The sequence below is a fragment of the Neopsephotus bourkii genome, unplaced genomic scaffold (genome assembly GCF_033783945.1).
Source record: "Neopsephotus bourkii isolate Nb327-2 ecotype Australia unplaced genomic scaffold, CSIRO-AGI_Nbou_v1 NB_1749, whole genome shotgun sequence".
Taxonomy (NCBI): Eukaryota; Metazoa; Chordata; class Aves; order Psittaciformes; family Psittacidae; genus Neopsephotus; species Neopsephotus bourkii.
This window is the reverse complement of record NW_026902223.1, coordinates 1,424,886-1,444,960: the sequence shown is the minus strand read 5'-3', so window position 1 is coordinate 1,444,960 and position 20,075 is coordinate 1,424,886. Positions and strand designations below refer to the sequence as shown.

The window sequence follows — 20,075 nt, the reverse complement described above, 5'->3', positions numbered from 1 at the left end:
CAGCCTCACCAACCCATCCCTTGAGGACATCTTGGTTCAGAGCATCCCAAGCCATCACTGATGCTCTACACTGCAGTAGGAATAGTGCATGCCATTAACAGGGACAACACCAACCACCATCAGCAGCATTCCCCATGTAAGCATCCACTGAGAGAGGAGAGGTCTCCCTGGAGGGCTCTTGCAGCATCACCAGGCCCATGAGCTCAGCCACAGTCACAACCTCCATCCCATCTATCTGCAGGAGCAGCAGCTCAGCCCCTGGCTGTAGATAGCACCAAGCTGTCACAGGGCCAGCCACTTCCCCCTGTCACCACGATGCCAATGATGTCCCTTTGTGCCACCCACCCTCACCACTGCCAGCAGAGGAGGGGGAACAGCAGCCAGGGAGGCAAAGGGAAAACTCTGGATTTGCTCACAGCTGGAAGGAAAGCCTCCCATTGCGGCAGGGATTGAATCTGCCTTTCCCTGGGGTGGATTAGCCTTGCACTACTCCATTAAATTTTACTGAGGTTCACTGGGTGGTTTTTTACTAGGGTTTGCTCAGAGGGAGGGAGGGAGGGGGCTGGCTGGGGCCATCCAGATGCTGCACAGCACCTATCCAGCTGGGAAACTGGACCGGCACCAAGAGACTGGGAAACAAAGCATCTCCTGCACGAATGTGCCCACATCTGGGGCCCTGGCAGTGCCATGGCCACCTACATTAACCCTGGCAAAGGAGGAGCCAGCAACAGGATAACCCCCTCCAGACACTGCTTCACCTCTCTGGTGCACAGGCACCTATTCCTGGGATACAGGCAGTGGTTGCTCAGTGATGCTGAGCAGGGCCAGCACTGCCAGGCAGCAGCAGCATCCAGAGGGAAAGGTGCCTGTGATACGAGACAAGAGGTCACAACCATCCCCAGGCTCAGCAATGGGCAGAGCAGAGCAATACACCCATCACACAGCACATGTTTCTCAGTACTGCTGCCAGCAATGCTACTTCATTTATTCCTTTTCAACGTGCAGAAGTTAAGCCCAGCCTTCAGCAGCTCCAGCAGCCACCAGGGACCCCAGCTTGCTTCCCAATCACCCAGCGCAGCTCCCCCCGTGCCGGTTACGGAACGCCACCCGAGCCCCTTACATAAACCTAATTAGCAGGGCTCTGCTTTCAGCATGGCAAACGGCTCCTCTAATCCGGGATTTGCTCTTCTAGAAGCTAATTCAATCACCCAGTGCCAGCCGGGCCGCTCACGTGGCCGAGGGCGACAGCAAACCCCGGTATGAGCTCGCTGCCCTCTCATAGCGCAGCAGAACACACTCCTGGAGACCTTAATCCTCTAAACCAGCCCCAGACAGAATCGACTGCCTAAAAACACCACTAAAAGTCATTAGAGAGTTGGGGAGAAAGGCCTGGATTTGTCTGGAGCAACCCAGCAGCCCCATCAGCTGCGACGGATCCTCCTTGGGATGGCCAAGAGGTTACGGACAGCTCTGATGTCAAGTTGTCACCTCTGATGGGACACATCACCTCATCCCAACGCAGGCAGCACCTCTGCTCCTCACCTGCCTGGTGCAAGCTGGTGCATTGAACAGCCTGAGCAAGGCAGGGCTCTGCCTCGGGCACCAGGACACTGCTCAGAAGCATCCTTCTAAAGCCCTTCCAACCAACTGTGAAGCTGGGGGTGTAGGAAAGGGAAGTTCACGCGCTGCCAGCTTCAGGCAAAGCAGCTCTTATTTAAGCTAATCTTAATGAGTTATCTCCAGGATAACCCAACATCGACAGCAGCTTCCCCAGGCACTATAGGGTACCACCAGCCCCAGCACACAGCAATTCTGTCACTCCTGGAGCTCAGCACTCTCTGAAACTCGTGAGATGGGTTTAAAGAAGGATAGATCCTGGGATTTAGCATATAGAAACTTGGCTTGCATTCCCTTTCATTTGCCTTCTGACTTCTGAACTCCAGGATTGTGTTTTCAAAGTCAACTTTACAAAAAAGAAGAGCTATATAAAGTTACTTAAGACATAAAACCTTACATTGCGATCGCCCAACACCAGGATCTCAGATTTTAGGACAAAAAACACAGGGCATTCATCTTACCAGGAGCAGTGCTGCAAGAGCAAAGCCCCACTACCCAGGCTCCAAAACACAATACACATAACTATGGGCTTATCTTACAGGGGAGGATGAGGTCTGCTTAACCTCTGAGTTCCTTGCAGCTGCATTAGGGCTGCACAGGGTCCATGCATCACTCCATCTACTGCATGGCTCCTTTATAAAGTGGAGAGTAAACCTGCTCAAAGGCACCGAGAAAAGCCCCATAGGCACAGCTCTGGCATCACAGGCCAGACCTTAATAACACAGCACAGAAATAGGCTTTAACAGAGAGAAACTAAGAGCTGGGGAGAGATGGGTGGTCAGAGGATACAGAGCCCACCCAGCACTGCCTGCAGCCTGCTCCTCATCCTGCAGCATCCAGCAGCGCAGCAGCAGCCAAGCAGGATGGCTCCAGCCTGGGGCAACCCCCTCCACAGCACATCCAGGTCTCGGGATCCATCCCAAGGGCTGGGGCCGGGTCAGACCCCAGCCAAGAGCTGGGTCTGCATTGGAACAAAGTCCCTGCCCAGCCAGCCCGGCTCCTTGCATTGAGCCTGTCGGAGCCCAGCCGGAGCGGGGCCAGGCTGGGGGGCCCGGGTACATGATGGGTTTCGCAGGGCACGGGCTCAGTGTTTCACTGTTTACACTGCCTTCTCTAGCCAAGTGTAAACGGTTTTTCCCCTCGACTGTGGAAAGGTGAAGCAAGGACATCTGCAGCCAAGCGGCATCCAGGCTGGGAGGGCTCTGGCAGCGGCGCTCGGTGCTGCAGCGCTCCCGGTTTATAACCGCGCTCATGGTAACCTTGGAGAAAGGCAGGGATCGGACTCCTAATCCCTGAAATTAAAGAGCATCCAGAAAGCATCATTTGGGAGTTTTCTTCTTTCTGAGCTTGCCGCTAGAGGACTTGGTTTCTGGCTTAAGAAAGTTGGCTTTCACAGACAGCCTTAAGTATTAAATCCAACACCGATATACGGCTCGTCATCCCAGAGGATCCCAAAGCAAGGGAAACTCCACCTCCTGGGCAGACCCTGTTCGGAGCTCCTGGGATTCAAACCCTGGCTCGCTTAGAAGCAGTAGCCCCATCACCAGTTCACAAAGAAAGGACCCTTCCCATGTCTCCAACACATGTTCCCTGTGGAACGGGCAGAGCCCAGCTTATGCTCTGGCTGTGGGACCACTTCATATGGGATGAGAAACCATCAGCCTTCACTGCACAGCACACACACAGTGGGAGAGACCAGCCTTGGGAGGAAGCACACATCCAGTGGACAGGGAATCTTCGATCTCACCTGCTCCAACCCCAGCACACAGCTCTAGGGCATGCAGCACAACCCGGGGCACCCTGACCATGATGAACATTTGGTCTCTGCTTCCCCCATCCAGAGCCAACCGCTGGCTCCAATCCCAGCCCACCACAGGCAGGGGGACAGTGGGGACACCAGTGCTTGGCCACTCTCCTGTCCTAGAGTTGGGTGAGCATCTACCAATAGCCTCAATCTTCAGCACAAAAAATACAAATGAAATTCAAACAGCAGCTTAGAACAAGCAAGGGAAAAAATATAAAGTGGGAAATATAAAATTATAAAGTGAGAAATACAAAAATACAAGAAATTGAACCTCTTTTTGTTTCTAGACCTTTCCTTTGACCAAAGTTTCTGAAGACACAGCAGCATCAATAGCAGTGTATTGAACCCATCAGGCCGCACTAGCAGCACATCCAAAGGGCAGAGGTTGCTCCAGGGGCATCCCTCTCAAGCCCCGGCTGCAGGTCCCCCATGGGAAGAGCTCTGCACTGCAGGCAGATGGCACACACAGGCATCACCCCATGGCCCAGGGACTTGCCCTGTCCCAGCATGAGCTGCCCATGTCCTTGGTGGCAGTGAGCAAACACTGGGTTATCTCCCCATGGCAAACAACGGGGCCGCTAAGTGACGGGGCTCAGACAATGTTTAATTCCCCCGATCGTGGGAAGGGGGCAGCAAGGGGGAGGCAGAAACCGGAGGGGGAATTCCACAGCCGGAGGAGCTGCAGAGCACACTGATGGGTTAGCAGACAGGTAATACCCCAGCAGTGTTTGCTCAGCCAGGCAGCGCGGGTGCATGCTGTATCCCAAGCACCGGAGCCAGGACTGCTGCACTGCATGAGGCCAGGACTCATCTGCTGCGAGGCAGGAGCAGGACCTGCTTCCACATCAACCTGATGGATCCAGAAACCTTCAGTGCTGGGGGCCCAATCCAAAAGACCTTCCTTGGAGGAACCTGCCCTTTGAGGTGGTTGCTGGCACCCTAAAGCCTCTCTTAGCAACTCCTCCATCCCCAGCTCCCAGGGAAGAGCAGAGCACAGGCAGGACACAGCCCTAAGCACTGTGGAGCCTCCCTGTTCACCACGAGCCCTGTTGGGCCCTCTGCCAGCCCTTGCTGTGTCCCTGAGGAGTTTGGAAGCCTTGGCACAGCAGGAGAGGTCCATGGGCTGCTTCGGCAGCAGGAGCTGACAAGTGATTAATAGAGGCTACAAGGCTATATCAGACAGGAATGTGTTATGAAGGGCAACGAGCACATCAGCGAAAGGTGTTAAAGAGGCAGACAGGTTGTTTATAACTCCCCATGAACAACAGATTAACCATTAATCCTCTGTTAGCTCTGCTTGCTAGGAGCAAGGACTCCCTGTGGCAGGGGAGCCACCACAGCTGGAGCAAAGCAGAAGCACTTCATGGCATCACAGAATGAGTTGGGTTGGAAAGGACCTTAACATCATCCAGTTCCATGGGCAGGGTCTCCTCACACTAGACCATGTTACCCAAGAGCTGTCCTTGCTTGTGGCAGGGGTTGGAACTGGATGAGCTGTAAAGTCCCTTCCAACCCAAACCAGGCTGGGGTTCTATGGTTCCCAGCATCACCACTCCATGAACAGCACATGAGGTCCCCCAGCTCCTTCCCAGCAGCCCTGGTCTTGGGATGGCACGGAGCCCTACACAGCCTCTCTCCACCAGCATCCTAACAAGGATGCTCTTGGCATACCTCAACCCATTCCATGAAGAATGAGTTGCTTCAAGGGTTGCATTACCAGAGCAGCTCCAGGGAACCAGCACACAGCTGAGCTCCCTTCTGCAAACCAGCACAGGGCAGGAGTGAAGCCGGGGAGCACAGTGAGGGCTCCATAGGGAAGGTGGGGAGCCACCCTCCAGCCCATGCGCCCGTCTGCCTTGCAAACCCTCACACCTCCCACAAGCAGCCAAAGCCTCTTGGAACACGTCTCAGAAGCAGGAGGACGCAGGTTTTATGAGCATCCGGCCAAGTCCCAGCCAAGCAGGGGAGGTCAGCACAGAGCTCGCTCCACCAAGGCCTGGAAGGGATGCCAGAAAACATCAAAGCAGAACACAGCTCCTCAGCAGACATCTCAACCGAGCGCTGGACCGGGATGCACTGGCAGGAACATGGGAAGCTTCTGCTCGGTATTGGCAGCACCGGCCGCTCGCCCTCCTGTCTGCAGCCTGCTCTGCCCCTGCCCCTCTGGGGGTTTAACTGTATAAAGGGGAGTTCTTTGCCAGAGATCCAGCCCCATTCCTGCCAGCAACAGCTGGTTCTTCTCACCCCGTCCCAAAAAGACTACAAAAGAAGATGCCAAACCCTCCCACCACAGAAACAAGTTGGACTGTTTCCATCCTCCCAAAGCAAACCACTTCCCAGGACCAAAAGGAAGCATTGCCCATGCCCAGGGTGCCTGGCTCCATGGCCAGCTATTCCCATATCCCAGCTGGAAAAAGATCCCATGCTAAAAACTGATGTCAGGTTTACTTTATGATAAAGTTGCACTCACAGCTCTGGTGCCTCCATTCAATGGGGCAGCCAAACACAAACCAGCTGTAAAAAAAGAGCGTACATCAATCCTGCAAGTACAAAGTCGTATTTCCACATGGGGAAGGGCAGGGGAACACAGAAGTAGCACCCACAGAAAGCAAGCCTCGAGTGAGGAGAATTGAGCTGGAGTGCAATGGCCACAACACAGAAGCAGCAACAGCCACACACAGGTGAGGATGCTGCTACCCAAAGCTCCCCCAAACACAATGAGCATCAGAGCTGCTCCCTGATGAGCTGTATCACTCACAAGCAGAACCTGCTCCCCACTCAGTCATATACTTCCCTGACCTTTGTATTCAAGGATTTGCTTATCACAGCATCTCCTCCTGCTCCTGCCCAGCTTTTCCCACCCCATCCCAGCTCAGTCATGGGGCAAAGACCAGGAAAGGAGAAAAAAACCCCAAATTGATGGAAAGATCACCAGGAAAAAGCTGTGCTCCAAAAATGTCTTAAAGGGTCTGTGGTCACGGTGGTGCCTTATGGCTGCTGCTGAAGAGCTCGGATGCACTGAGCCACCAGAGACCCACAGTCAGTATTCTGCTCCAGCCAGAGGTTTTACACATGGGCTCTTGAGTAGCAAGTCCCAGTCTTCTTAACTAGGAGGCTTTAGAAAATCCCAGCCCTAATCCTTCTGCTCTGCATTAGCTGCCCTTCCCTTCTGTAAAAGGGGGATAACATCTTCCTGCCCCAGAGGAACAGCGCTAACCCTGCCTTGGAGCTGCTCAGACAGCAGTGATAAGAGCCTCGTAACAAACAGAGCTCCACAAGGAGCTGCTCCCCACACACAGCTTTCCTTTGGGTATCCCCTGCCCCAGCAGCTACGGGATCCATGGAAAGAGGAAAGCTGCATCCGGAGATACCTGCATGCCTTGCTCAAAGCAGGAGCAGCCAGACAGGGTCACTGCTCTGCCTCCCCATCCTCAACGCAGCCCAGGGCAGGCTGCGAGGAGCAAAACCATCACCCCAGGACCAAAGGCGGGGTGCCCACGGGCTCTGTGCTTTGCCACGATTCCCTCCATGACTCCAGATGAGTTCCTTCATCCCTCAGAGCCTCAGATTCCCCTCTTGAAACCGAAAGCGAAGCAAACACCGCTTCCCCAGGGCTTTACAGGCGCCCGGAGCCCGTGGCAGGGGGAGCGTGAGAACAGCGCAGGACACTGTGGCTGCTCACACGATGGAGAAACCCGGGCTGAGTCACGGAGTCAAGGCCGCCCGTTCCCAGAGGCAGGGAGCGCGCAGCAGACACTCAACAAACTGGTTTCCAGGGAAGGGATTGCGGTGCTTACCCCTGCACAGGGGTAACGGGGACCCTGCATCGCCAGCTCCCATCAGCACAGCTCCAGCCTGGCAGGGCTGGGGGCAGCGGGAAGGAGATCTTGGAGCACCACTTGCAGGGGAGGTGGGATGCTCGGGGGGTGCTCATCACATCCATGCGCATCATAGTCCCAGAGAAGCATTAAACTCAAAAGCCATGTAGGTGAGGCCCTTAGTGACATGGTTTAGTGGTCCTCGGGTAACAGTCGGACTTGATGACCTTAAAGGTCTTTTCCAGTCGAGTTGATCCTAGGATTCTGTGATTTCCAACCACATAGTCAAAAGGAGCTATTTTATCACACAGGTGCCTCCTACGAAAAGGGGACATAAAAGCTTCCCTCATCCTTGCAAAAAGAGCATTGCCCACAGGGAATACGCAGTTTTCCTTGCCCTTTAAATCCCTCCTTTCCCTCCCTCCTGCCCGCACCCACTCATTCAGCAATATTTATTATCGCCACGGATTGCCTAATCTCCAGCACATGATGCAAGAGCAGAGCTCGGGACAATGTTACACATTAGAACCCAGCCACAAGGGAGAGATGTGGGAAAGCTCTTCTCTGCACAATGAAGTAACTGGGGAAAGCAGCTCAAGGCCCTGGGCAGGAGCAGCAGCAGCAGGCACGGCCCCAGGCTGGCTTCATAGCGAAGGATGGCAGAGGTACAGGAACCCAAGTTGCTTTTCCCTGCTTCCCGTGGGGCAGCCCCAAATGAATCCCTGTCCCATGACAGAGCCAGCAGCCATTCAGGACTCCCTGCCGGGGACCTCCAATGGAGGTTCCCATCCTTCCATAGAAAGGAGTTTTACTGGTGACAAAGTTAAGAGGATGCTGGTCAGATAGAGATGTCAATGTGCACGGATGGGAGCAAACCCCATCTCAGACCCCAGCCCCACGCTGGGGCAGTTGCAACCTTTAATCTTTTATAGCATTCACTAAGTTCAGTCCCAATTCCAACGTGCCCTTTCCTGCAGGGCAAAGTGAATCCCCCAGCGCTGCTCCAGCCAAAACTCCTGCCCAAGAGCAGAGAAAAGCCTGGAAGCAAAGGAACAGCAGAAGAGCAGGTCCATAAAAGACCTTTAGAGGCCAAGCACCAGGATTTGGTGCCACCACCACAAACCCTGGGAAGGACGAAGGAAAACAACAAAGCAGGAAGAAGAGGGAGGGAGGCAGAGGGTGAGCGGTGCAGACAAGGAGGGCAAGGGATGAGAAACGAGGGTAGGATCTGCTCGGAGCAAGATCTACAGCCTGTTCCTGAAGCTTCCCGCTTGTGTGCCAGGCGCTCCCGAATACTAATCAGAGCTGAAAGGAGCCCAGACAATTAGGAAGGAAAGTCTCTTGGCAGGGTTTCTCCTGGAGACGTCGGGCTGGTTTTGTTTATGAGCGAGAGGAAGTGGTAACCGCTCCTGTTTGTTCTTGGGAATGAAAAGAGAGAGCTGCAGTGATTTAATTTCTCTGCCCAAAGCCCTGGAGATTTCGCCTGCTCTGGATTCACCCTCAGCCTTTTGTTAGCAGAAAATACTGGAGTCGGGTTTTTCTCTCCCTCCCCTTGTGCGTGGGGAGGGAAAGGGGCAGCGGATACAAAGCAGGCATTTTTGTCCACAGAAACTATCAATGAAAAGAGCATTCCAGAGGGCAAGGCGCAGCGCGGCTCCCGGCGCACAGGAGATGGCCTTGCAGCGCAGCCGCCAGCCGTACCCCCGAGAAGGGCACACGGACAAGCTCAGAACCTCCCTTGCAACGCAAAAATCAACACATGGAAAGCTCAGATAAAGTTGTTTAACGAGTATTGTGCCTCACAACCAACATGCACAAGGCTGGGAGTCGGGGCTGGTGCAGCACGAGGGTGGGCAGAGCAGTGATCATGGATCATAGAATCACAGACTGGTGGAACTTGTGCCTAAGAGCCCAGCTCAGTCTCAAGCCATTCCCCTTGGCCTGTCCCTACATCCCTTGTCCCAAGCCCCTCTCCAGGTTTCCTGCAGCCCCTTTAGGCACTGGAGCTGCTCTAAGGTCTCCCCTTCAGGAGCCTTCTCTTCTCCAGGTTGAACAAGCCCAGCTCTGAGCCTGGCTCCACAGCAGAGCTGCTCCAGCATCTCTGTGGCCCACTCTGGACTTATTCAAGCCACTCCACATCCCCCTTGTGCTGTTGCCCCAGAGCCGAGCGCAGGGCTGCAGGATGCTCATTGATGTGCAGGTTCAGCTTGCAGCTCATTCAATACGAAGCAAGTCCCTGCACAAACATTTCCTTTGGTTTTAACACCAGCACCTTGGCAAATCAAACCAGGTTCGCTGTGGTTTATAGCAGCAAGCAGAAGGCACAAGACACGCATGGAAGGAGCACGGAGCAGTTGAAAGGACGGGTCCTGGCATGAGAAAAAGCAGGTCCCAGGTCAGACCCGCACAGCAGCCAGAGGCAGGGGTGTGCTGGAGCCTTCAGCAGTGTGAGAACAGAGCGGGTGAGCCCATCCCCAAGGCATCAGCTGTCAGAGGCCTTTAAAGCATCTCTGCTGGGCAGGGGAGCAGCGAGCTCAGGGGAGCCTGAGGACCTCCTCCAGTGCAGCAGGACAGAGCCACAGGCAAACCGTGACAGTGGTGGCAAAGAGCTCCCCAAAAGCTCCAGGCTTCCGGGTGCAGAACCCAACTGCATTCGCCATGGAAACCCGGCTCTGCGCTGGTAGCACCGGTGGAATCTGCAATGGGTTCCAGCTAGCAAGGAGGCAGGGAAACCCTTCAACGTGAATGGTGCTGACCAAGGAGGCTGTAACTGCTCTGGAAGTGCTTTTCAAGGCAGCCAAATGACACCAGTTTATCCAGCAATAATTCACCCACTTCCAGACAGAGCAATGTGGAAGCGGAGCCAGACAATGTTCCCAATGCATCTTACCCAGGGGGGTGGGAGAAAGGAGGGGATGATGAGGAGAAAGGGAAAGGCAGAGCAGGAGCTCAACACCTTTCCTTCGGGGAAAGGAGTGTGCTGAGCCATTCCCAGCCCCAGGAATGCCGTGTAAGTGGCCTGCTCAGAGCATGCCAGGGACAAGCAGGGACAGCAGATGCCTCTGCATCACACCCCACAGCATCGATCACCCCAGCATCAGCCTCCTGCTCTCCCAAAGCCCTCCTGAGCCCATTCCCAAGGCAATGTCTCACATATGGCCCAGTGCCACCACGTGAGGTGCCCTCAGGACCAGCCCTGCCCTTCCCACACACAGCTCCAGGTCACACTCACTGCTCAAGCCTAACAGCTCTCTGAAGTGCACAGGTATCATGTTTGTAGCCCCCAATCTCCTCCCTCCCCATCCCTTACTGCCTTAACACCCTGGTCTTGGCTGGTGTTTTGGGGTATGTACCTTCACGAGCATCCCTTGCATTTAGGAGCTGCTGGTAGCCCCAAAAGCTTGAAGAGACACAGCCCTTGAGTGGTTCATTTGTGTGCCCACCATCACAGAGAATGACTGCTAAGGGGCTTAATCCACATCTCAAAGCACCAGCGAGTGCCCTGAGCCCCCTCCAGCCGGACACGGTGCTGGGACACCCAGTCTGGGCCGTGCTGTGCCTGCAAAGGCTGATCCCAGCCTGGAATTCCACGACTCCCGCTAACACCCATCGGGCGGAGGGGACCGGGACGGGGACGGACGCGGAGCTCCGCTGCCATCCAGCGGCCGCGGCTCGGCCAGCCCCGCTCCGGGCTCCAATCCCCCTTTCCCTATGGCAATCCCATTCCCCCCCCACCGCATGGCTGCTGGTGATGCGCGGCTCGGCCCCGGTGGCTTCTGCTCCCCGGGACGCTGATCCCTGCCTGGCCCGGCCTTCCCCACCTTTATCAGCCCCGAGCACGGAGGGGAGCAAGGACACGGCGGGGCAGCCTCCAGCCCTTTCCCAGGCTGGTGCCATTCGCCGGCAGCGGCAGGAGCAGCCCTTGGCTCGCTGACTTTTAGGGCAGCAACCGCGTGGTATCTGGAGCGAGCCTCCCCGGCAGCGCTCAAGGCCGTGGGAAGGAGATACCCAGAGGAAAGGAGCACGGGGGGGTTTGTCCCCCCCACAAGGCACAATGAGTATCAGGAGCAGGCACACGCTGCTCGCGCTTCCTCTCCGCATCCTTCTGCGGGCAGCGATTCACCTTCGGAACCCACTGGGTAACAAAATACATCTGTGCTGACCACAGCATGCTCCCTGCAGCCACCTTCTCTTCTATTCCACTGCCAAACTGCCTGCAATGGGCTGTCACCAAATCCCAGCCTGGGTTGGGTTGAAGGGACCTTAAAGCTCCTCCAGTTCCAACCCCTGCCACAGGCAGGGACCCCTTCCACTGGAGCAGCTTGCTCCAAGCCCCTGTGTCCAACCTGGCCTTGAGCACTGCCAGGGATGGGGCAGCCATAGGGAACAACTTCCTGATGTCTCATCTCAGTCTCCCCTCTGGCAGGTTCAAGCCATTCCCCTTGGCCCTTGTCCAAAGCCCCTCTCCAGCTTCCTTATAGCCCCTTTAGGCACTGGAGCTGCTCTAAGGTCTCCCGGAGCCTTCTCCTCTCCAGGCTGAACCAGCCCAGCTCTCCCAGCCTGGCTCCAGAGCACAGATTCAGCCTAAGCACACTAAGAACCCTCGAAGATCCCCCAGCAGCAGCCACCATACCCCCTTCTCCTCTCCCCTGCCATTCCAAGGGTGCCCCCGGCCCTGCAGCCGCAGGGGTTCACACAGGGGGGGAGGGAGCGGGATTTGGGACCGTTTTCCCGTTGGGACACACAAGATGCGGCTCTTCCAGCTCCGGGACCTCGCTGCGCCCGAGGTCCGCGCCCCGCGGCGCCGCCGCTGCCTGCCCTCGCCTGCCCCCTGCTGGCGCCGCCTGGTACTGCCCGCTCCCTGCCCGCCGCGGCCGGTAGGTGTCAGCGTGCGTCCAGGAGCGCTCCCAATGGATGCTCCCGGCGGGATCCCGGTGTAAACCCTCCTCCAATGGATGCCGCCGGCGGGATCCCGGTGTAAACCCTCCTCCAATGGATGCTCCCGGTGGGATCCCGGTGTAAACCCTCCTCCAATGGATGCTCCCGGGGATCCCGTGTAAACCCTCCAATGGATGCTCCCGGCGGGATCCCGGTGTAAACCCTCCTCCAATGGATGCTCCCGGCGGGATCCCGGTGTAAACCCTCCTCCAATGGATGCTCCCGGCGGGATCCCGGTGTAAACCCTCCTCCAATGGATGCTCCCGGTGGGATCCCGGTGTAAACCCTCCTCCAATGGATGCTCCCGGTGGGATCCCGGTGTAAACCCTCCTCCAATGGATGCCGCCGGTGGGATCCCGGTGTAAACCCTCCTCCAATGGATGCTCCCGGCGGGATCCCGGTGTAAACCCTCCTCCAATGGATGCTCCCGGTGGGATCCCGATCTAAATCCCCTTCCAACATGTGCACCAGGGACCCAGGGCCCAGCAAGAGCATCACTTACTGCACATCCAGACAGCGAGCGAGCAAGCCCCAGCGAGGGCATCTCTTCATGGGGCATCTCCCAGAACAAGCTGAAGATGCAGAAAATAAACCCAAATTCTCACTGCCAGCCTTGGCACCAAAAGTAATCCAGGCACTGGATCCCTGCGGTCCCCTCGAGACAAGCCACACACTGTTCCCAGTAATCCAAACCAGTAGCAGGCTCCTCGCTTGCTTTGACACAGTTTAAAGTGCAGAAAACCAGCTGGGTCCCCCTTGCTGGGGAAAGAAAAGGAAACCTGTTTGAAGCTGCTTTGCTTTAACTCCTTTGTCTATTACTCAGCACCATAACTCCAGGGAGAACACTTAGCAGGGATTTCAGGCTGAAATGGTACTAAAGAGTTAGTGCTTTGGTTAAAAGAGGAGGGGAAAGCCAGTTCAGCTCCGAAATGAACCTGTGTCCTCTCCTATTCCCCCAGGGCAGCAGGTCACTGGGTTCAGCCTTTTCTCCTCAAGTCCAGTCCCACAGGAAGGCCCTTTGTTAACGAAAGAAGGAAGGGACTCACCTAAAACGAGCAGGATTTGTCCTACACGTGTGTGGATTCCTTCCTCCTCCAGAGCCACGATGCTCAGAGTACCCCAGACAGGGAGAACTGCGGCGCTGGGCTGTAACTGCTGCTGCTCTTCCACATCTGTCAGTTGGGAGGGCTCATGAAACAAAGCCGGTTCCACCAGATTAATACGAACCACACAGCGGGATGGTGCCAAGAGAAGTAATCCACCGGGTCCGGAGGAGCAGACGGCTGCAGCCTCCCGGCCATGGCATTCCCAGCTGCAGACAGAAGGGAGCATCCAAATCCCACAGTCCATGAGGGCCTCAGAGATCCCAGCAGAGAGAAACCATCCAGAGACAAACCCTCATGGCTCAGGACCGTTTGCTTGGTGGAAAGGGGAGAAGTCCCGAGCCTGCACATGGGCAGGCTCCTGTCCTCTTGCTCCTAGTGACAAGGACAGTCCAACAGCTATTGTGGCTGGTGGCATCTGCCCCTTTAGGTAAGGATACACTACAAATCCTGTAGAGAAGCATGAGGACAAGGGAAGAGCAGCATCTCTTATTCTCCAGGTCTGCTGCAGCTTCAGGAACACCTGAGTGCATCAGAGCACATCCCATGTAGTGCAGCTGCAAGCTATTCCCCAGATCAGCATTAAGAAGCCAGGATGGGGCCACAATGAAGGACTACAGAGGGTTGTTCTTGCTGCTGCTGAGCAGGGGTTCTGGCCATGCTGGTGGGCAGGTCCCTGGGGAGCAGGCAGCACTGGTCAGTTCCTTGCTCAGCGGTTCCAGTCCCAGTCGTCAGGTCAGTACTGGCCATGCTGCTCTCTGATACATAGGATAACAGCTTAAATCCATCCATGGGAGCAAGGCGAAGATTTCTTCTCAGGGCAGCACATCTCCTCCGCGCAGCGACAGTGGTGAATACAGCAAACAGCAACAAAGCTCACAAAAAGGTGATGATTCCCTCTGATAGCAGCAAAGCACCACCTCCTATAGCCATGTCCAAGGCAAGGAGCTCAGTTCCCCTCCAGCAACAGCTTCCTGATGAATTCGGTGCCTGCAGCATTGCTCAGCTGTGCTGAGCCCTTCCCAAAGGTCTGGTCAGAGCCTGAAGGACCTGATGAGGATGCGCCCAAGCACACGATGCTCAAAGGGATAACCCCCCTCTGTTATCCCTTACCATTGGGGACAACGTTAGCAGAAGGCCCAGGGCAGAACCAGCATCTCCCTCTCCAAGAGCAAACCACAGACACGCACTCAGTGCCCGGCTCTGCCTAGGAAGCACAGGGCACAGTGCATGGCCAGCACTTGTTCAGAGGGGTTCTGATTTCCTGCTGCTCTGCCAGCTCCCCGCACAGCCCATCACGTGTGCGCACACTGAGCTTTATTAGAGATCCATTAGTACACGCACTGCCCCGCTTCGTTAGGGCGCTGCTGCTCCCCAGCACAAAGTCCGTATTTGTTTCCCTGCAGGGGTGGAAATAAAGGGGGTTTTGTATTTTCTTCCTCTTCTCTTTGCAGGCTGCAGTGAGTTTATTTGACACTCCAGCACTCTTTGTGAGCTGAGTGCCCGGGGATAAATGCTACCCTTAAGAGTTACTTGGCATTAGACAGAGGGACCCTCTTCAGAGGAGAATGGGGGCTTGTTGGGATGGGGTGGGAGGGGGTGTGGGGAGGGGGCCTCTGAAGAGCTCCTATGCAGCCTCATAGAAGGGTCTCTGTCCTGGGCTCACAATAGAGTGAATTCTTAAAGATACCGGGAGCTGAAAGGAAGGAAGGAACTTTCCTCCTTTTAAAAAGGATTTTCGGGAACAATTGAAGAAGCTATAAAAAGGGGATCATTATTTCCCATCCAGTCTGCTGCGCTGGGAAGCCCTCCCTCCCCCTCCGAGTCCTGGGCTGGGAAGGTCTGACACATTCCTATGGGACAAACAGAAGAGGTAGGATGGTGGTCAGCAGCAAAGGGAAACTGGATGAGGGAGGCGCAAGCAGATGCCCTCCCTCCACAGACAGGACCTGAGGCACCTTCTCCCCAGGACCAGGGGCTCTGCTGCCTCCAGGTCCTCCTGCCTTAGAAGCAATGAGTGCAGAGAAGGGAATCTCCCAGGAACAACGTTTGACTCGAATGTGCATCCACTGCTGGACCAGTGGAGGATGCCCCCATCCTGCCAGTGATACAGGTGTGGACCCCAGAGGTGCACCATAGCCATGCAATGGCTAACAGATAGCCTGGCTACCGCTCACATGGATGGAGATGGACCAGCTCTGGGCGAGCATCACTTCCTCCCCAACAGCATAGTTTTATGCAGGCAAATCATCTTACATAGCCCAGAAAGAGGAGCTGAGGGCACAGCAGTTAGGTGGTGAGCTCCAGCTCAGCACCAACACAGAACCCAACCACTCTCCAGTGACCGATACCAGCCCTTGCTACCCTCATGTCCCCTGGTAACTGAGTCTCCTCCAAAGCACAACCAAGGAGAACACCCATGTACCAAGGGCTGCACTGCAGCATTTCTGGCATCTCAAACAGCAGCAACTATCACCCAGATCCTAATGATTTCCCACCCCAAAACTGAGCCCTGCTCATTGCATTATCTCCCCAGAGATGTGCAGGTGTCTCACCAGGGACACCACCAGGCTCCCTCATTTCCTCTTCACCTCCAACTTGCCAAGGAGATGCTGGGTCCACATGTGCACCATCAAGCCCATAGCAGAGCTCCAGCTGGCAATGGAGTCCATGCACAGCCCCACTACAGCAGACAACGGGTCCTGTTATCCGTGGTTTCAGCAGCATAGAGAAGCTCCTGTCACCTTTAACTGCCAGAGCTGGCTTCCAAGCTGGTTGCATCAGAGATCAGCATTTGGCCACCAGCTACAGGAGTACTCAGACTGCCTCTTGGTGTCACTGGCATCCCAGGTGCCAGCAGCAGGTACCCGTCCCTCTAACAGCAATACAGCCTACCTGGGCACACAGCAGTGTGAGCTTACCTGCTGAGAGCAAAGATGGGCACCCGACAAAGGAGCACCACCATCACCCAACCTACACATCCTAAAGGATCTGCACCCCCTGAGCCCACACACCACAAACGTGGTTCCTGACTTAGGAAAAACTTCCTGAAACACACTGGCCTGGAAGTGCATCTCAAAGGACCCCCAGCAGGAGCTCAAGTGCACTCAAATGGCAGGAGGGAAGCCCTCATCCATCCCAGACTGGAGAGGATGTGACACTGAGGTCCCCAAGCATCCTGCATCCGTCAGGCCCAGCACAGGACACATCCAAGCAGACCATGGCAGGACTTCAAAGCCAGTCTTGAAGCTCCTATACACACCCTGAAAAGACCTTTTTGCCCTTGTGACCAAGCCACGTTGCTGTCTTAGGCTGAGCTTAGAACAGGGCCACCGCTGCTCATTTCCTCCTTCTCCTGTCTATGGAAGGTATTGCTGCAGCCATCCCCAACAGATAACAGCTCTGACCCCCTCCTAGGGAGAAAAACCAAGACTAAAACCCCAAGGAGCAAGCTTCAAACAGAGTCTGATTGAGTAACATTTGCTCCTGATATGAAACCCATTCTGGCCTTTTCCATTGGGTTTTCTTATTGCAGGAGCACCGCCCAACCACCCAGGGATCAAACACATTTAAAGGCTTAGCTTTCAACCCCCCAGAACCCATCTGTGGCTTGGCAGAAAGAGCCAGCCAATGGAAGGGAAAGCATCACCTTCTCCAAGCATGGCTGCAGCACCACCGAGGTCTTCCCACCTCAGCTCAGCCTGGGAAGAGACCCTTATGGATGAAGCAGGAGAACCATCCCAGCCACAGCTATCCCAGTTTGCCCATAGGAAATCACTGCCTGGGATTCAGACGCTGCCCACAGGGGGAAAACCCCCAGAATAAGTAAAGGGGAAGCCCTGAAGCTCTGCAACCAGGCTGCAGAGCAGGACACGAAGCACATAGGCTCTGTCTCCAGGGCCTAATAAGGCAACACACTGTAAACCCTAATCCTGTGTTAAGAGCTTTCATCAGAAAGGAACAGTATTTATTAGGGAGTTATAGGAGGTAATGAAAGTGTTTTCAGGCAGTGTTTATACTGACATGGGAGGCTTTATGCTAGCGTTTGCCCCTTCGTTTTTGTTTCAAATACATCTTTCTGATGAAATAAGCCATTCTGAACAAGGCCACCCTTTGTAAGGCGGTTATAGCTTTCTGGCCAGCCCTGGTAACTGGCAGAGCTCTGTGCTTTCCTTGCCCTCTCTTTTGTTGCTCTGCTTCTCTGCTCAAAGTTCAAACAAACCAGAAACCCCCCAGCAAGCTGCTTTGTGCTCCTGGCATTATCCCCCCATTGTCTGCCAGAGCCACAGGGAGCGGGTGTGCCCCAAACATCTCAGCTCCTAAACCTCAAGGCCCTCTCATCATTTCTGCTACAGAAGAACCCCCCAGACAGAGGAGTTTGAGACCAAAACAGGCGAGATTTGGGCTGGTTGCTACTAAAACCCCCCCAGCACTAAGGAGAAGCGATGCTATTGTATCACATGCGTTTAAAACCAAGCATGGGAGGAACACACACCAAAATCACACCAAAATCCAGCCCTCGGAAGAGCCCAGGGCTTCCAGACTCCACAGCTCTGCTTCGCTGCAGGCAGAAGCCTTCACTTAGGAAAGAGCCAGGTCCCAACATCCCCTAAGTCCTCTCTGCACCCTGCAACGCACCGAGCAGGCAAGTGCAGGTGAGACAGCACCCAAGTGTGGGTTAGAGACTACAGAAACCCTACAACACACAGTTTGATTTGTAGCTGGTCCTCAAACAGCTCACGATGCCCACTGCAAGTGACTGTGACCAACAACCATCCCGGTCTGCTTTAGGGCCAAGTCCAAGAGCTGTGGGGTTAAGACCATGTGGGTCATTCCCCCCATGGCACTGATTTACTGCTCCCAGAGCATGGGGCAGGAGAAGCTCCTGCATCTCCAGGCACTGTAAGTGAATCTGCCAACACACAGCACCTGAGCCCTGCAGAGCAACCACCAGCGACCGCTGCCACCACAGCCCTCATCTCACCCTGCCACAGCTTCTGCTTTATGGCTTGGGAACACTCCCAGAGCGATGCTACCTCCTCCTGCCATTGCAAGGTAGGGATTGGATTTCTCTTCACACCTCAGTTAGGGACCCTCTTTGCACCAGAAACCACAGCACCCTGTGAAAGGTTATCGCCAACGCATCAAAAGAGGCTTGAGGGATGCCACGTCTCAGACTGCCTTTCGTTTTGAAGCACCTGAACACGGGAAGCAATAAGGAAGCTGCTTTGTAGACAGAGCAAGTCCAACACCCTTCTGCCCTATGAGGTCTCTGTCAGGGGGCTCAAACTCGGCACACATGTGGGGAGGGATTGAGCTGAACCTGGGAAGCTTTTGCCACCCATCCCTGATTTTACAGGGGGTGAGAAAGCTGATGTCCCAGCAGCATCACCTGCCTGCCCGCAGAGCAACAAGGCTTCCTTGTGCTCCCTGCCGCAGCTTCCAAGCTGGAATCTCCCCTTCACAGTGCCAGGCAGACCCAGATGCAGCTTCTTCCCCAGGCCTGAGTCACATCCCAGCCCTCTCCCCCCTCTTCCATCCCACCAGCTGTGCCTGTGATTGTAAAAAGATGTCTCAATTAGCAAGAGCTGAGCAATTCCTCTGCTCTCCAAACCCTTCAGAGGAAACACATTCCAAGCCAGCAAAGAGCAACACTAACAATGTCTGGGCAATAAAAGCTTCTCTTGTTTATATCAAAGCAACCTCAAACATCCTTTCCCCAAACAAGCATCCCTCGCCCTCCATAGGGACCAGCAGCTCACACACTGGGAGGACTGGTGTTCTCTGGGTCCCTGGGAGCAGACAGCACTCATTTCTCTGTGTGTTACTGGTTGCAGGTCTAGACTGGTGTGGTCTTTTCGTTGTAGCGAGCAAAATAAGGGAGTCATTCATATTTTTCCAGAATCCACACAAAAGTGCTCTTGTGCATCACGGATACTTTGCATCACCAACCCCAATCGAGTATTCCCTGATCCCAAGCTCATGGCAGACAGCACCTAAGGGTGGGAGACCCTCAGATCCAGTCAGGCAGGGGAAGGGGCTGCAGCTCCCAGGGCCCGGCCTCAGCATCACCTCATCTGGGCACCTGCCCCGGGTGCAACAGAGCCATTATGAGCCTTTCCAATGGAAGGAGAAGGAAAAAGTCCTGGCGTGCATGTGCCACCCCCAATAAAATAAATAAAATCAAGAATAAGACACCAGAAAACCTCACCTCCACACGGTTTTCTTTAGAGAAAAAGAGGAACCTTTCCTCCTCACACCAGCCGGACCGGTCTCTCACCCTCTGCCCGAACAAGGAGCATCCCCGGGTGGAAGCCCCCAGCCCGGGAGGGAAACATCCAGGACCCGACAGGACACAAAGGCAAAAGGAACCGACACACGGAGCCGACACCGGGGGGATCCGCAGCCCGCTTGGTGCCCCGCCATACCGAGCAGAGGAACAGAACCGCGGTAGGACCAAGAGTCCGGTGGGGATGCTCCGAACCAGTCCCCCCTTGGTCCGAGCGGGCACTTACCTCCGGTGGGCAACGGCGCTTCCCCCCGCATCCCTGAGGCTCCGCGAGCGGCATCATCACCCGCATCCTCCATAGCCACCGGCGCGGAGCCGGGTACCAGCGCCGGAGCGGGCGCGCAGGTGGCTGCGGGCCGGGACCGGCGCCTCGGCAGGCAGGGATGCTCCGACTGCGGGGCCGGGCCATTCCCCCCCTTATATATCCCCGCGGGCGGGCGGGCGGCGCGGCTTCACGGGACTTGTAGTTCCTCCCCCCCGGGCCGGGAGCCGCCTCCCGTCCTCCG

The 20,075-nt window shown here is 55.5% G+C and overlaps 1 long non-coding RNA gene across 1 annotated transcript in view; it reads right to left on the bottom strand.

Moving 5' to 3' along the window:
- The window catches only part of LOC133225238 (uncharacterized), a 46,498-nt gene extending 26,423 nt beyond the window's left edge, over positions 1–20,075 (bottom strand). Inside the window, exon 1 of the long non-coding RNA XR_009729076.1 lies at positions 19,796–20,075. This is a non-coding gene — a long non-coding RNA (uncharacterized LOC133225238). The remainder of the gene's footprint in view (positions 1–19,795) is intronic.